Here is a 15,251-nt window from a genome sequence, read left to right as displayed (position 1 = left end):
AAGTGGGTAGGGTAGTGCCCGATTTAGAAAAATATGTTTTAGAAGCCAGGCAAACTGTTACACGTCTTGTTTTTCATGGATTCCTAAGACCAAAAAACTTTCCTTAAAAGATCAAACTTCATTTCAAAATTAAATATTGGATATTGAAAACTAATAAATTGCCAACTACGTCAGGATTCTGAAATGCCCCTGCAATTTAATGCTAACCAGACAGCATTTACTTCCATAAAAGTAACAAGACTTTGCTTTGGGCCCTCTCCCAGCCCCCCACAGCTATACTGACATCTGAAACATCTAGAGACTGAGGAGGAAAACGGAGCCTCATGTGAGACCCCAGATATGGCCTCAGACAACACAAGAACTTTGTCACAGCGAAAAAATAAACATTTGTTTAGATGAGCAAGCTAAAAAGAACACCTTATCAATAATCTTACTGGAGTTTTACCTAAAAACACTACCTTTCAGTCAATTGGTCATACTGTTGAAGGCTTGCGTGTTGTTATGATGTTGGAAGATATGCCATTGGTATTGCACATACCAACAGGGTCATTCATGGTGGGCAGGTTTCAGCAGAGCTTTCAGGCTAAGACAGACTGGGAAAAAAGATTTGGTGGCCTCTTTCTAAAAATTAGCCAATGAAAACCCTACGGATCACAGGATATTGTCCAAGACTTCAACTTACTTACTTTGGCTGTGTCATCAGGAGGGACCAATTGCTGTAAAACTACATCATGTTTGGTAAAGTGGAGGACCAGCAAAGGCAAGGGAGACCCTCAATGAGATGGATTGACACAACGGCTGCAACAACGGACTCAAGCATACCAAGGATCATGAAGATGTTAGAGGACTATGAAGCATTTCACTCTGTTATACATAGGGTCACCATGAGTCAGAATTAACCCAATGGCAAGCAACAATAACAAATCTAAAAAGTAAACAGAAAACACAGAAGAAAAAATTACAGTGTCCTGTTTGTGAATTCAAAATGTATCTATGCTCCTCATTTTGCATCTTCCAGTTTGAGCCCTAATTGCCTGGTGAACCTAAAGCTGAGAAAATATATCTGTACCTACTAGACTGGCTTTTCAACCCTATGCCAGACAGCTTATGTGATGAAATAGAATAAAGAAGCACACAGGTCCTATATTTTCCCATATTTGAATAATAGCATGGGTTTTTGCATATGACACTGTAACAAAATATAGAGCTGTATATTTTATAACAAAATACTGGCTTTATAAGAAGATATACTACCTGTATGTGTAACTGTGCAAGGTTAGAAGTTAAACCCTCTGAATTCACAGAGATTTTAACCTGAGAATGAAAAGCTGACAATGATAAAGGGACATGAAAACAAAACTAAGATGCAGATAAGGACTCCATAAGAATGCTTAAGAAAGAGATTAGTGATTGCACTGGGCACAAAGATCAACATGTTGTTGTCCAGGTGTATCTGGGAGGCAACCCACTCAATGAACTGTTGTACTGTGATGAGTTTATACATATAAACTCCATATTGCCCAAAGGAAGAGTGTTATAACTCATGAGACTAGAAAATAGAGTGGCTGATAAACAAATTTGTACTAAGTAAAAGAATTAATGCAAGAATGAATAGGTCAGGCTCTGAGCACAGATGAATTAGGATGTGAAAGGGAGTAATACGAATAGCAAGGCTACCTGCAGCTCAGTAGAGCACTCCCTCAGACACCAGAATGCTCTCCAACAGAAAAGTATATCCATCTGCCCACAAGCTCCAGCAGTACACACCAGGCTTTGAGTACTTCAGTCCTGTTTCAGGTTCTAGCAGACCAGAGCCACTTACATGGGCTAAGCTACACATTCATGGGAGAATGGGGGAAACCAGAATTAACACAAGATAACAATGATAGTGTTGTTGTTAGTTGCAGTCAAGTCAGCTCCAATTTGAGATGACGCCATGTACAACAAAACAAGCCAGACTCACAGGAATGGCCGTGTGCCATCTTCACAATCATTGTTTTGTTTGAGTCCATTGCTGCAGGCAGCTATTGTTCCGTACCTTCCAGAGTAGGAGGCTCATCCTTCAGCACTATATCAGACAATAGTCTGTTGTGATCCACAGGTTTTGTGTTGTCTAATTTTCAGAAGTAGATCACCAGGCTTTTCTTCCCAGTCTGAGTTTGGAAGCTTCACTGAAAACTGTCCACCATGTGTGACCCTGTAAGTATTTCAGATACTGGTGGCATAACTGCCAGCATCATTGCAACACACAAGCCACCACAGTACAATAACTAACAGACTGGTGGTGGAACAATGAGAGTAGCTACCACTTAATGAACCCTCACTCCCTACTAGTTACTCTTCTAACCACTATGGGCTTTTCATATCTATTCTTCACAAAACATGTTGAGTTATGTATTATTGTCCTCATTTTACAGATGAGGAAATTGAGGCCTACAGAGTTGAAGCTGCTCATCCAACATCTCATGGCTGATAAAACACAAACCTGGGATTCGAACAAGGTTAGTCTAATCACAAAGACTTCTTTCTATTTCAATACCATCTGGAACTATACAGAGTAGTTCCTAATTTCCAGGGGTTACAAGAGGATAATTCCATCCAGTTCCTTCAGGTTGACCCAAGCACTCAAAACCAAAGTGATATCATGGGATCACTAGGGCCCACTCTAGAGCAGGATCCCGTGGGATATCTCCAGACACTTCTGTGAGATGATTTTTATAGCAAATTTACAATTTCTGTAACCTGAAGAGAAAATGAATAGGAGAAAAGGAAAAAAAAAAGGTGTGGAGTGGGGGGAGAATTAAGAAAAATAACCAGAGAGAAAGAATACAAAGAGAAAGAGAAAGCCAGAGGCTGAGACAGACACCAGATTATTATTTGAAAGCTGTTACTCTGCTAAATGAAACCTGGGACTCTGGGGTCTTTGAAAAGCAAGTGTGAAGAAATGAGAGACTTTTGCCAATAGACCCAGTAAAAATAATCAGGGACAACAGTGTAGCCCATTGTTTTGAGCCCTTTTAGCCTACTTACTTAATTTAAACATGACAGCCAGTTTCATAAATTCTTTCCACTGCCTTTTTTTTTTTTCTTTTTTAATGCAGGTTGAAATGGGCACTTTCCATGTTCTTTTTCTCCATTTCTCAAGTAAATTCTAATAACAGATTTCCTCAGACCCCTGCATCACTAAGACTCAATGCTCTGCACGTGTCCAGGTATGTTTTAAGGGTCTCTGAACTGCTTTTCTTTTTTTCTAGTGATCTCTTTATGACCTTAAGTAACTTTGGATAAAGTTACTTCCTTTATCTAAAGAAAACTAGATTTAAGTAGTTCATCTAACGGCACTTAACGTTTCTTCAGTAAAATTCAACAACTATGCTGTGAACTCCAAAACCAAGCCTTCAATATCGCATTAGTTTGATGTAGTTTTACTTTTGACTTTCAAATCACTTTCATCAACTACTTCCCTATCCAGTTTGGACCATGTGGTTAGCCATGTCAACCCTGCCCTGGCTGGCACCCTACATTTCCTCACCACCCTTCCTCTGCCATAACCACTCTGTCACATCTTGTTGCATTAAAGATGTATTTACCATTCACTAAGTGCCAGGCACTGGGCAAAGTGCCATTCCACAGTCAACGGACAAATTCTATAATCTTTTTTCTGCTTTCATGTACCCAGGCTAAAGAGCATTTTCCGAAAGACTTAAGAAACTGGGTCAATTGTTTTCACTGTATATTCATACTACTCAAACTCTTAAATTTGTTCAGCAGTTCATTCCTTCACATTTAACAACATTAGTTCAGTCCCTAGTATGCGCACAGCAGAATCCTAGGCACTAGAATATGATGAATAAATCAATCAGGCACAATCCCTGCCATTACAAAGCTTACAATCTAGAGAGGGAGATAAAATAAACAAAAGTATATAATGTAATGTCAGGAAATGAAGTGTTATGAAGAAAAATAAAACAGGTTTTAATCTACATTTGTTTCCCTAACACATTCCCCTTAGTGGTCTTTTCCATCTTTTTTCACTTTCCTCTTACCTACAATCCTATATGCAGTCTTCCAAATCTCTGTAGATTACCTTTCCTTCAGTTTTACAGATAAGACAAAACGTAGTCATCATCTTTCCACCACCTGTCTGTCAGTTCTTCATACTGTGGTGGCTTTCAAGTTGCTATGATTCTGGAAGCTATGCCACAGGTATTGCAAATACCAGCAGTGTCATCCATGGTGAACAAGTTTCAGTGGAGCTTCCAGACTAATACGGACTAGGAAGAGAGATATGACTATCTAATTCAGAAAATCAGCCCATGGATCACAACAGAATAATGTGTGATATAATGCTGGAAGATGAGCCCCCTAGGTTGGAAGACACTCAAAATACAGTGAGGATGGTGCAGGACTGGATGATGTTTTATTCTGTTTTATATGAGGTTACCACGAGTCAGAGCTGACTAAAGGGCAACTAACAAGTCATCATTTATACCCTTGGCTTCTCTACAGCCCACAATGTCTGCTTCTTCACCCTCTGTACCAGGGAGAATGCTCTCAGTTGCAAACCCAACCCAATTTACTTATAGAATAAAAGGAATTTATTGGTTTATGTAACTTATATGCATGTGAAAGCTGGACAATGAATAAGGAAGACCGAATTGATGCCTTTGAATTATAGTGTTTGCGAAGAATATTGAATATACCAGGGAACGCCAGGAGAATGAGCAAATCAGTCTTGAAAGAAGTTCAGCCAGAATGCTCCTTATTAGCAAGGGTGGTAAGACTTCTTCGCCCGTACTTTGGACATGTTATCAGCAGAGAGCAGTCCCTGGGGAAGGACATCATGCTTGGTAAAGTAGAGGGTCAGTGAAAAAGAGGAAGACACTCAACGAGATGGATTGACACAGTGGTTGCAATGATGGGCTTAAACATAACGATGATTGTGAGGATGGCAAAGAACCCAGCAGTGTTTCATTCTGTTGTACGTGGGGTTGCTATGAGTCAATACTGACTCTACAGCACCTAACAACAACAATGTTACTGAAAATTCTAGAAGTAATTAGGCTCCAGTTCTTGTTATTTTCTCCACCCTACCCTTTTCCATGTGTAAACATCATCGTCAGGTTGACTTCCCTCAATTCAAAGATGGCTGCCAGCAGTGTGCTTCCTCATTCACAGTAAGTCACTTTTACAACCGTCATAAAAAGTCCTAAGCATCATTCCAGCTGAACCACCACTAAAACAATCACCAGGAAATGCCATTAAATGATTGGATTAAGACTAAACCTATCACTGTGGCCAGTGAGGTGGGATTATACTGATTGGGTTAGACCAGTCATGGACCAAATCGGAGCTGGGGTCAATTGCACTAAACTGCACAGGGGCATCAACAATAAGGAGACTATCACAGTGCTACCTTCCTCTATTCTTTTGTCTATATTACTTTCCTTGAAATGTAGTACACTTCTTCCTTGCTAAAATCATTCTTTTCCTTCACCTTTGTTCCACTAAGTATTCTGCGAACTTGCTTTCTTTCCTTTTGGGTTTTCTGTCTTGCCTTCTGTGTTTTTCTTCCTGTCTATAAGCACGCTAAAGGTATACCCTTAGTATATCTTGCTACAAAACAGGTCTTTCTCAAGCTATCCTTTCTCTGTTGCCTATCAATACCAAACATCTTGATAAAGACATTTGGACTCTACTTCTACTTTCTAATAAACAGTGGTCGAGATTTTGTGGAGTTCCATTGGACGATTCTGATCAGGAAAAAGAACACAAAATTATGAATACAGAATTACATTAAAAATAAATTTTAAAATTGAAAAACAGATCCCAATAATTTACAAACTTTAAAAAGCTGAAAAATATTAAACTTTCCAAATACAGAAGAAAAACACATTATTTTTCTTAACTCCCTGATCCATCTCTATAATACTATCTTCCCTACTTTTTGGGCTACATGATATTTGATTGTATCTTCATATGACAATGATTTTTACAATCTCATTTTCTACAGAGAGTAGAAATATAATTCAGTGTTCTAGCATTGTGGATCAAATTTTGTTCAACACTGATAGTTTAGAAAAATTCATTTTGGCTTTGTGACTCTTAATGTTAAGGCCATGTAAATTTGTTTTAAGATTGCCAAATTTGAGAAGGCTTTATCAAATTTCTTTTATAGGTAAACTATAAGATTTCAGGATTTTCAAATTTTCTTCCGCAGAAACAAATGGTATTAATCAGTTTATTGGTGATTTCTTGTTGTAATAGCATACTGTTAGTTTTATATTATTTTCTTCAATGATAGTACATTTGTGCATCAGCGACCATTTTTAATCTTTTTGGAATGTATTCATATACTTGAACCCTCTTCATGAATTAGATTACCAAATAACTCAAAAGAACCTATTCATTACTTCCATTCAAAATGTATGTCTTCTTAATCATGTACTGCCTTTGTTATGATCTGAGACTCTTTTTTGTTACAATTCACTTCTCAATCTGAAAATACTTTCTATTAGTTTCATTGCCCATTTTTACCAGTTTTTGTTTCATATTCCATTAATTTGTATCTTTCAATTATTTAACAAATATATTTAAACATTAAAAAAAAAAAGGTCTACTTCGTAAATGTCCTAACCAGGAGTCTGTAAATTTTCATGTTCTATTGAAACATTCTAATATCTATTATGCATATCTATTATACATTCTAATATCTAATACACATATTCAAAATGCAGTTAAAAGTTGAGTTGCATCTATTTGTATTTTCATTTCTCAGTCTTCAAAAAAATTTTTTTAAGTTTTTAAATGTCATTATACTATTGTTAGCCAACTTTGAGTGGGTTCCTGACTCATGGTGACCTCATCCACAACAGAAGGAAATGCTATCCAGTCCTGCACCATTGGGGATCAGATCATTGTGATCTACAGGATTTTCACAGGCTGAGTTTTGGAAGTAGATCTCCAGGTCTTCCTTCCTAGTCCATCTTGGTATAGAAGTTCCACTGAAACCTGTTCAGTATCATAGCAACACACAAGCCTTCACTGACAGACAGGTGTGTAGTGCAATGGATTGCTTTTGTGTGGCCTCTTTCTCCATGGTCTTCTAACTCCCACCCAAGTGATTGGGCAGGACTGTGAAAATAGGGCAATTATGGCTCACAGAGGGATTGATCAGTTTTGCAATCCCTGGGCTTGAGTTGAGCCATTCTAGAGGTGGGAGAGAGAGGATCCTACTACCACCAAGGAAAAATAGCCAGGAGCAGTAAGCGTGTCCTTTGGACCTGGGATCTCTGCTCTGAGAAGCTCCTGGAACCAGAGAACTCAAGAAGGAGTGGCAGAGAAACCACTGCAGGAGTCTGCATGATGGGCTTCCCAGCCCATGGAGCAAGAAAGTTGAGTGCCTTTGGGCAAGAAGCTTGCTGGTAGAGTAGGGTGCTTATGGGGACTTATTAGCAGAGCTAAAAGAGCTTTGAAACACTTGCCTGAGTAGGGCAGAGGCTGAGGGCCAGAGAGGTGTGCCTGTGACCATGTCTAAAAAGAGGTTGTCCTGATGGAAGGACTGTATCCTGAATTGTAACCTGTTACTTTCCTAATAAACCCCATAATTCTAAGTATTGTCTGTGAGTTTTTTGCTTTTTTTTTTTTTTAGTTGTGATTTAGGTGAAGGTTTACAGAGCAAATTAGTTTCTCAGTAAATAGTTAATACACAAATTGTTTTATGACATTGGTTGCCAACCTTGCAATGTGTCAACACGCTCCCCTTCTCCACCCCAGGTTTCCTGTTTCCATTCGTCCAGTTTTCCTGTGCCTTCCTGCCTTCTTGTCTTTGCTTTTGGGCTGGTATGCCCATTAGTCTTGTATACATGGTTGAACTATGAAGCACGTCCCCCACATGTGTTATTGTTGGCCCTATAGACCCATCTAATCTTTGGCTGCAGGTTGAACTTCAGGAGTGACTTCAGTACTGAGTTAAAAGGGTGTCTGGGAGCCATACTCTCAGAGTTTTCTTCAGTCTCTGTCAGCCAGCAAACCTGTTTGTATTGTTTTGTTGTTTTTTCTTTTTTACGAATATGAATTTTGTTTTAGGATTTTCTTCCACTCTGTCCAGGACCCTCTGTTGTGATCCCTGCCAGAGCAGTCAGTGATGGTAGCTCATTGCCATCTAGTTGTCCTGGGCTCAGTCTGGTGGAGGTTGTGAAAGTTGTGGTCCATTAGTTGTCTGTGAGTTCTGTGTGGTCATTGCAATGAATTATCAAACCCAGCAGAGAAGTAGAGAGTGCCTTGGGAAGGACAATTGGTGCCAGAATCGGTAAAGATACCAGAGAGAGAGATACCTCCGTCTCATAGGAATCAGCCTTGGACTGTTGATTTGATTCTCCTTTCCCCCTGTGAAGTTAGAAGAGGTCAGACTCCACCCTCATGCTATTTTTACATGGTTGCTGCTCTTTAGGTATATCGGCCGAGAGTCAAACCTAGGTCTCCCATGTGGAAGGCGAAAATCCTACCACTGAACCACCACTACCCCCAAATGCCATTATACCATGTTGAAAGGCTTGAACCTTAGAACAAGCTTCTTGTTACAACTAGAACTCCAAGATGGCTTGTGAAGCTATGCCATCTATGAGAAAAACCAGAAAACATACAGCTGTTGCAAAATACCTGAACAATTCCAAGGCCTGTAGAGGCAGCTTTGTCTCCAACAAGATTAGAAGAACAAGTTGTGCATACATAAAAACAAAAAACAAAAAACCCACTGCCATCAAATCATAGAGACCCTATAGGGTTTCCAAGGCTGTAAAATCTCTATAGAAGCAGACTGCCACATCTTTCTCCTGTGGAGCTACTGGGGGTTTCAAACCACTGACCTTTCAGTTAGCAGCCAATCACTTTAACCACTGTGCCACCACAGCTCCTTAGAGCCTGTGAATGTATTGATGTTTTCAGAGTATGTTTGCCCCCTTTTGTCCTCACCACCTTTCATGAAAGCTTTGTGTCGAGAATATTGTTCATGGCTGGTTAATCATCCATAACTTGTTCATTTTGTCAAATAAAATAAAAGATAGTTGGTTTTCAATTGGTGAAAATGTTAAACATTGTTTACAGGGATTTGTATTATAATCTGGTATAGAAACTACAATAATGGTGTGGTATCTGCTTTATTTATTTAGTTTACCCCATTTTGTGCACATTTTTCTCTTACTATATTAATTAATTCTTCAAAAAGAGTTTTGGATAAATAAGTCACTTTTTTTGGTATTTTTCCAAATTGTCAAAGGAAAAAATCACATTCAGTAATTAGTTTGATAGAACGCTTAGCTTTTCCTTTATTTGAAGATTGTCATTTTTCATCATTGCCATTGAAGGGCATGCTTCTTTCAAATAAAATTTTAATAACCATAACTGTTCTGTTTAGTCCTTTAAAATAATGAATGTTCTTTCTTGTCTGTCTTTTAAGATGTTGTTCCAGTGTGTTTTTATTTAATTTCTGTGTAATTCAAGCAAACATACCCTTCTTATGCTCTTGAACATATGACTTTTGAGAGTTCTCAGTATAGTCATCCAATTTGAAAACCATTGGATATGAGAGATATATCTCTTGTTAAAATAGTTTACAAACAAAACGATATATGTTACCTACCTTTAGTTACAGAAAGAGTAAGCTAGGATCTAGTAGTAGTTTGACTTTTTTTTTTTTTTTCCAAAATATCCATTTGAGAAGCTTCTTTTTTGTCACTCGTATGTTCTGTTTGAATCACTGTAAATTCTTTTGGGATCATAAATTTGAAAACAAAATTGTTTTTTATTAAATAGTGTATAAAATTATGGCTTAATGCTTAATGTAACAAGTAATAATGAAAACTTTAAAAACTTATTGAAATTAATAAATTTATCAAAATGGAGTTGATGCTGACCTTTAGGGGTGCTCTAAAAAAAAAACCCAGTGCCTTCGAGTCGATTCCAATGCTCTATTGGCCATAAAAATAGGGATGCTGTATTGGCCATAAAAATTGTGTCATTCTTCACTATTGCTTTTTTCTTTCATCTGTTTTTTTCCTGTTTCAGGTTCTCAATATCTTCATTACATCTTCTGACAAATTTTTATTACCTTTATTTTCTTAACTTCATGATTTCACCATCAGTGTATTTAATTTTCTTATTTTAAAGCTTCTGTTAGAGTTGTCTTTTTTCAGTTTGCCTTTTTGGTTTCAACTAAGATACCTCCTTCTCACCATATTTAGATTTTAAGAAGACCATTAATTCTGGAAAAAAAAAATATAGAAAATTAAATCTAAAATTAAGGCATATATAATAGCAACTCAAATAAATGTTAAATTGTTGCTACACTGCATTATGTTACATAATTGTGTAACCAAATTACTTTTCCATTACCAGCTTTCACTTACTGGCATGATATAATTTTGTCAGAAGTATTTATTGTGTACATGCTACATCTCTTAATACTTCTGTATCCCGTGGTTAATTGTCAAGGGGTAGTTGCAGTAACCATAATTCAGAAAGGCAAAGCAATTAAGGGTTTAGATCATTTGGAAATGAATATCTAGATCACCCAACCAGGAAAACAACCCAATCAACCAGAGTTTTGGACAAGGATGAGAGAAATCTAAAATAGACAGTAAAGGTGGGAAGCGATTAAAAACGATTATGTCCTTGGGACAAGACTCAGTAGCAGGGACTTTGGCTTGTTTCACTAATCATCTTGACTCGAGGTTTTTAGATGTTGGGAACTTGTCATCACCTTGAAGAAGACTCTGCACTGATTGGACTTGCACCTCTCCTTATAAGGACAAATAAAAGCATCTTGTTCTCACAAAAGTTGAGCTAAATATCATGGGAGAGTATATATAGATCTGTATCAGACATAACTTATGCACCTCAGGTAAGTTTAGCTCCCAGCCCCTCAGCTATTTGCTCATTTAAGTATCTTGCACTACCAGTAAACTTACCAAAAATGGATTAAGAATAGGGAATTTTTAATCAGTAACTCTGTTTAATAGATATTTATCATTTACATGAAACAGCAATATTCAAGGAATTAGGCCATAATAAAATCACTTAACTCTAATCCTATGATGAACACAATTTAACCATTCTTTCAGCACTATGAAGATATTTGGGGGTATTTTACTGCCTCTGGTCATCACTATGAAAATCATCTATCAGCGTCTTGGCAAAGCACAGAAGTGGCAATTAATAGCAATTTATAGTGATCAGGGCCAGATTAAGGCATGTGTGGGTCCTAACCACTGATAATCTGTGGTGCCCCCTTGTCTTAGTCATCTAGTGTTGCTATAACAGAAATATTACAAGTGGATGGCTTTAACAAAGAGAAATTTATTCTCTCACAGTCCAGTAGGCTAGAAGTCCCAATTCAGAGTGCTGGCTCTAGGGCAAAGCTTACTTTCTTCCATTAGTCTGAGAGCATCTCAGCTCAGGAACCTCAGATCCAAAAGACACACTCTACTCCTAGCACTTCTTTCTTGGTGGTTTGAGGTCCCCATAACTCTCTACTCATTTCTTTCTTTTATATCTCAAAAAAGATTGGCTTAAGACACTATCCAGTCTTGCAGATCTCATCAATATAAATGCCTCTAATCCATCTCAATCTGTATGCAGAGCAAGTAATCCAAGAAGCTGGACTATATGAAGAACAGGATTAAAGGAAGACTCCTTAACAATCTGCGTTATGCAGATGGCACAACCTTGCTTGCTGAAAGTGAAGAGGACTTGAAGCACTTACTGATGAAGATCAAAGACCACAGCCTTCAGTTTGTATTACACCTCATAAAGAAAACAAAAATCCTCACACCTGGACCAATAAACCACATCATGATAAACGGAGAAAAGATTGAAGTTGTCAAGGATTTCATTTTACTTGGATCCATAATCAACACCCATGGAAGCAGCAGTCAAAAAACCAAAAGATGCGTTGCACTGGACAAATCTGCTGCAAAGGACTTCTTTAAAGTGTTGAGAAGCAAAGATCTCACCTTGAAGACTAAGGTGCACCTAACCAAGCCATGGTATTTTTAATCACATCATATGCATGCGAAAGCTGGAGAATGAATAAGGAAGACCGAAGAAGAATTGATGCCTTTGAATTGTGGTGTTGGTGAAGAATATTGAATATACCATGGACTGCCAAAAGAAGGAACAAATCCATCTTGGAAGAGGTACAACCAGAATGCTCCTTAGAAGCAAGGATGACGAGACTGCGACTTACATACTTTGGACTTGTTGTCAGGAAGGATCAGTCCCTGGAGAAGGACATCATGTTTGGTAAAGTACAGGGTCAGTGGAAAATAGGAAGACCCTCAATGAGATGGATTGACACAGTGGCTACAATAATGTCCTCAAGCGTAACAAATGATTGTAAGGATGGTGCAGGACCAGGCAGTGTTTTGTTTTGTGGTACACAGGGTCACTATGAGTCAGAACTAACTCAGTGGCACCTAACAACAACAATAATACATCTCATTACATCATAGTGATGGGATTTACAACACATAGGGAAATCACATCAGATGACAAAAAGGTATACTGTCATACAATACTGGGAATCATAACCTAGCCAGACCAAAACCTAGCCAAACCCATCGCTGTTGAGTGAATTCTGATTCATAGCGACCCTATAGTACAGAGTAGAACAGCCCCATAGAGTTTCCAAGGAGCACCTGCTGGATTCAAACTGCCAACCCTTTGGTTAGCAGCCATAGCGACGCTGCTGACAGATATTTTGGGGGGACACGATTCAATTCATGACACCCCTCCTCCGCTTATTCACGTATTCAAATGGGATATGTGGGTTATTTATATGTATATGGTATATATATAACTTCTGAATCTTAGAGAGCTTGACTCATCCATTGAAAATGCTGCAATATATTATTCCACATAACGAACACACTCTGCATACTCTAGTGCTTGTATAATTTTGGCGATGCTTTCAGCTTCTCTTTTATTATCTCCTTTTTGTGTCTAGTCTTCAGCAAATATATATACGTGTGTGTGTGTGTCTTAGCTCTCCATGATGTAACTTCTTTTTAAATGCAACTATAATATTAACGATTGGCCACAAAAGTGTCTTATGCCATTTTAGCGAAATGAGATGAACTGGATTACAAAACTTTTAGTGGATGTGGGGTACCAAGATTTTCACCATATACCACATTTTCTACAAAAAGAATATTCCACATATTCTACAACAAAGAAAATGAATCTGTGAACTTAGTTGTTTGAACAATTAATGTAAAATTCTATTAATCTCCCACAGCGAGAAATTGATTTCCACTCACCTACTTTGCTTCAAGCAGTTCATACTTCAATTTTGATGCTTGTTTTGTAATAAATGCTATAATTATAAATGAACAAATGAAAAGATGTCAACAAATTGCTGTATTTTAGATAGATCTTTCGTCTCTAACTTGTTATAATTAAAAATATTTCTATTCTTTGATCTTAAAAATTCTTCAATGATTTCATCAAAATTAATCTGCCAGACAATATCTACTCCCATACATAATAAGGACAACGAATCGAGTCTTTCTTGAAGCATTGTCGTACGCTGAGAGTTTTTGAGTCTCTTTAGGGATGAAAATGAGCATTCTGTTGTGCAGTTTGTGATCATTAAAGTTAGGAATAATTGTAAAGCAATTTTAACATTGAAAAATATGCATTGTATTTTATCTTCTATTATTGAATCATACATGCCTACATGAGTAAAATTTGTCTTTCCTGAATCTGTAAACTTAGTTTTCATGTAAGTATGAAATTGTCCCACTTCTCCATAATGGTTTCTATTTAAGTCATTGGGATAAGCCTGCGCTAATTTCTTGGATGCCTTCATGCATTCTTCATCAGGTATAGCCACATTGTTTAATAAGGAAAATCCATCTGAAAGAACTTCATACACTTTCTTCCTTCTTTTCGTGCAAGATTCGAGTGTGTCAATGATGGTATAGTATGTGGTTACACAAAATTGATCTCAGGCACTCAATACTTCTGAAGCATTTCTGTCATTTGCTTGTTTCTTTCTAATGCTTCTGTGATGGTGAACTGCTTGATAACCAGTATTTGACAGTATCGTTTTGTTGTGTTTTCAAAATTTTCACAATCTCTTAAATTATGCAAATACCCTGTTAATGATTGGTAGAGATTTGTGTATGTCTTTAAATTTACTTCTGAATCTTGGAGAGCTTGATTGGTCTGATGAAAGTGCTGCAATATATTATTCCACATAACCAACATAAATACATACTCTAGTGTTTGCATTTTGTTGGCAATGTTTTCAGCTTTCCTCTTGCTATCTCCTTTTTGTGTCTAGTCTTAAGCAATATTTTCTAAGGCATCTAGAATCTGAGTGTACTATTCCAGGACTGCACTCATGGCTACGGCATGCACTTCCCAACATGTATTAAAAAGACATTTTAATACTCGATCACTGCCTAAATATGTTTCAGGAACTGCCCATCAGTGAGTCCAAAACCAACCCAGTGCCGTCGAGTCAATTCCGGTAAAGGTGGCAAAAATGTGTAGAGTAACTGAACAGTAGAAAAAAATTAACTACTTTCTGACGACAGTTTACTGCAACATGTCATACAAGATTAAGTGAATGCTCAGCACATAGTATGAAAATGAAAATGGCATATTCGTTACATTCTAAAATTTTCTGTTCTGTGCCTTTATAACACTCTGACATATTGGCAGTGTTGTCATAGGTCTGGCCTCTGTTTTTAAAAAAAATCAATTTTGCAAACTTCACATAAATAGTGAAGTATTCGTTTTGCAATTTCTTCATCAGCATGACTTTTTAAGCTAGTAAATGTAATAAATCACTCAACGGGTTTTCCATCTGTTGGAGATCGGTATCTTAAAACAATACTTAGCTACCCCGTATGGGAAAGATCAGGAGTGGAATCCACAGACAAACTGAAATATCAGTTATACTTATTTCACTGGAAATAGTTGATCAAACTATCACTTATTAAGTTTATTAATTTTTTACATGTTGTTTTAGACATATACAAGGAGTTACTCTTTCCTGTGTTGCCATATTTTGAGATGTGAACTGCTAAAAATAGATCAAACTGAGCAACAAGTTCAATTCTAAAAATTTCCATTTTGTGGGGACCCAAACATTTCATTTCTTCCTCAAAAAGATACGCCACCTTCAGCAATTGTTAAAATGACAGCAACAACACGTTGCAAAATGGCTTTCCAATACAGACGTT

Source organism: Loxodonta africana, chromosome 5 (genome assembly GCF_030014295.1).
Source record: "Loxodonta africana isolate mLoxAfr1 chromosome 5, mLoxAfr1.hap2, whole genome shotgun sequence".
Lineage (NCBI taxonomy): Eukaryota > Metazoa > Chordata > Mammalia > Proboscidea > Elephantidae > Loxodonta > Loxodonta africana.
The sequence above is the reverse complement of the archived record's forward strand: the minus strand, read 5'-3'. Positions refer to the sequence as shown.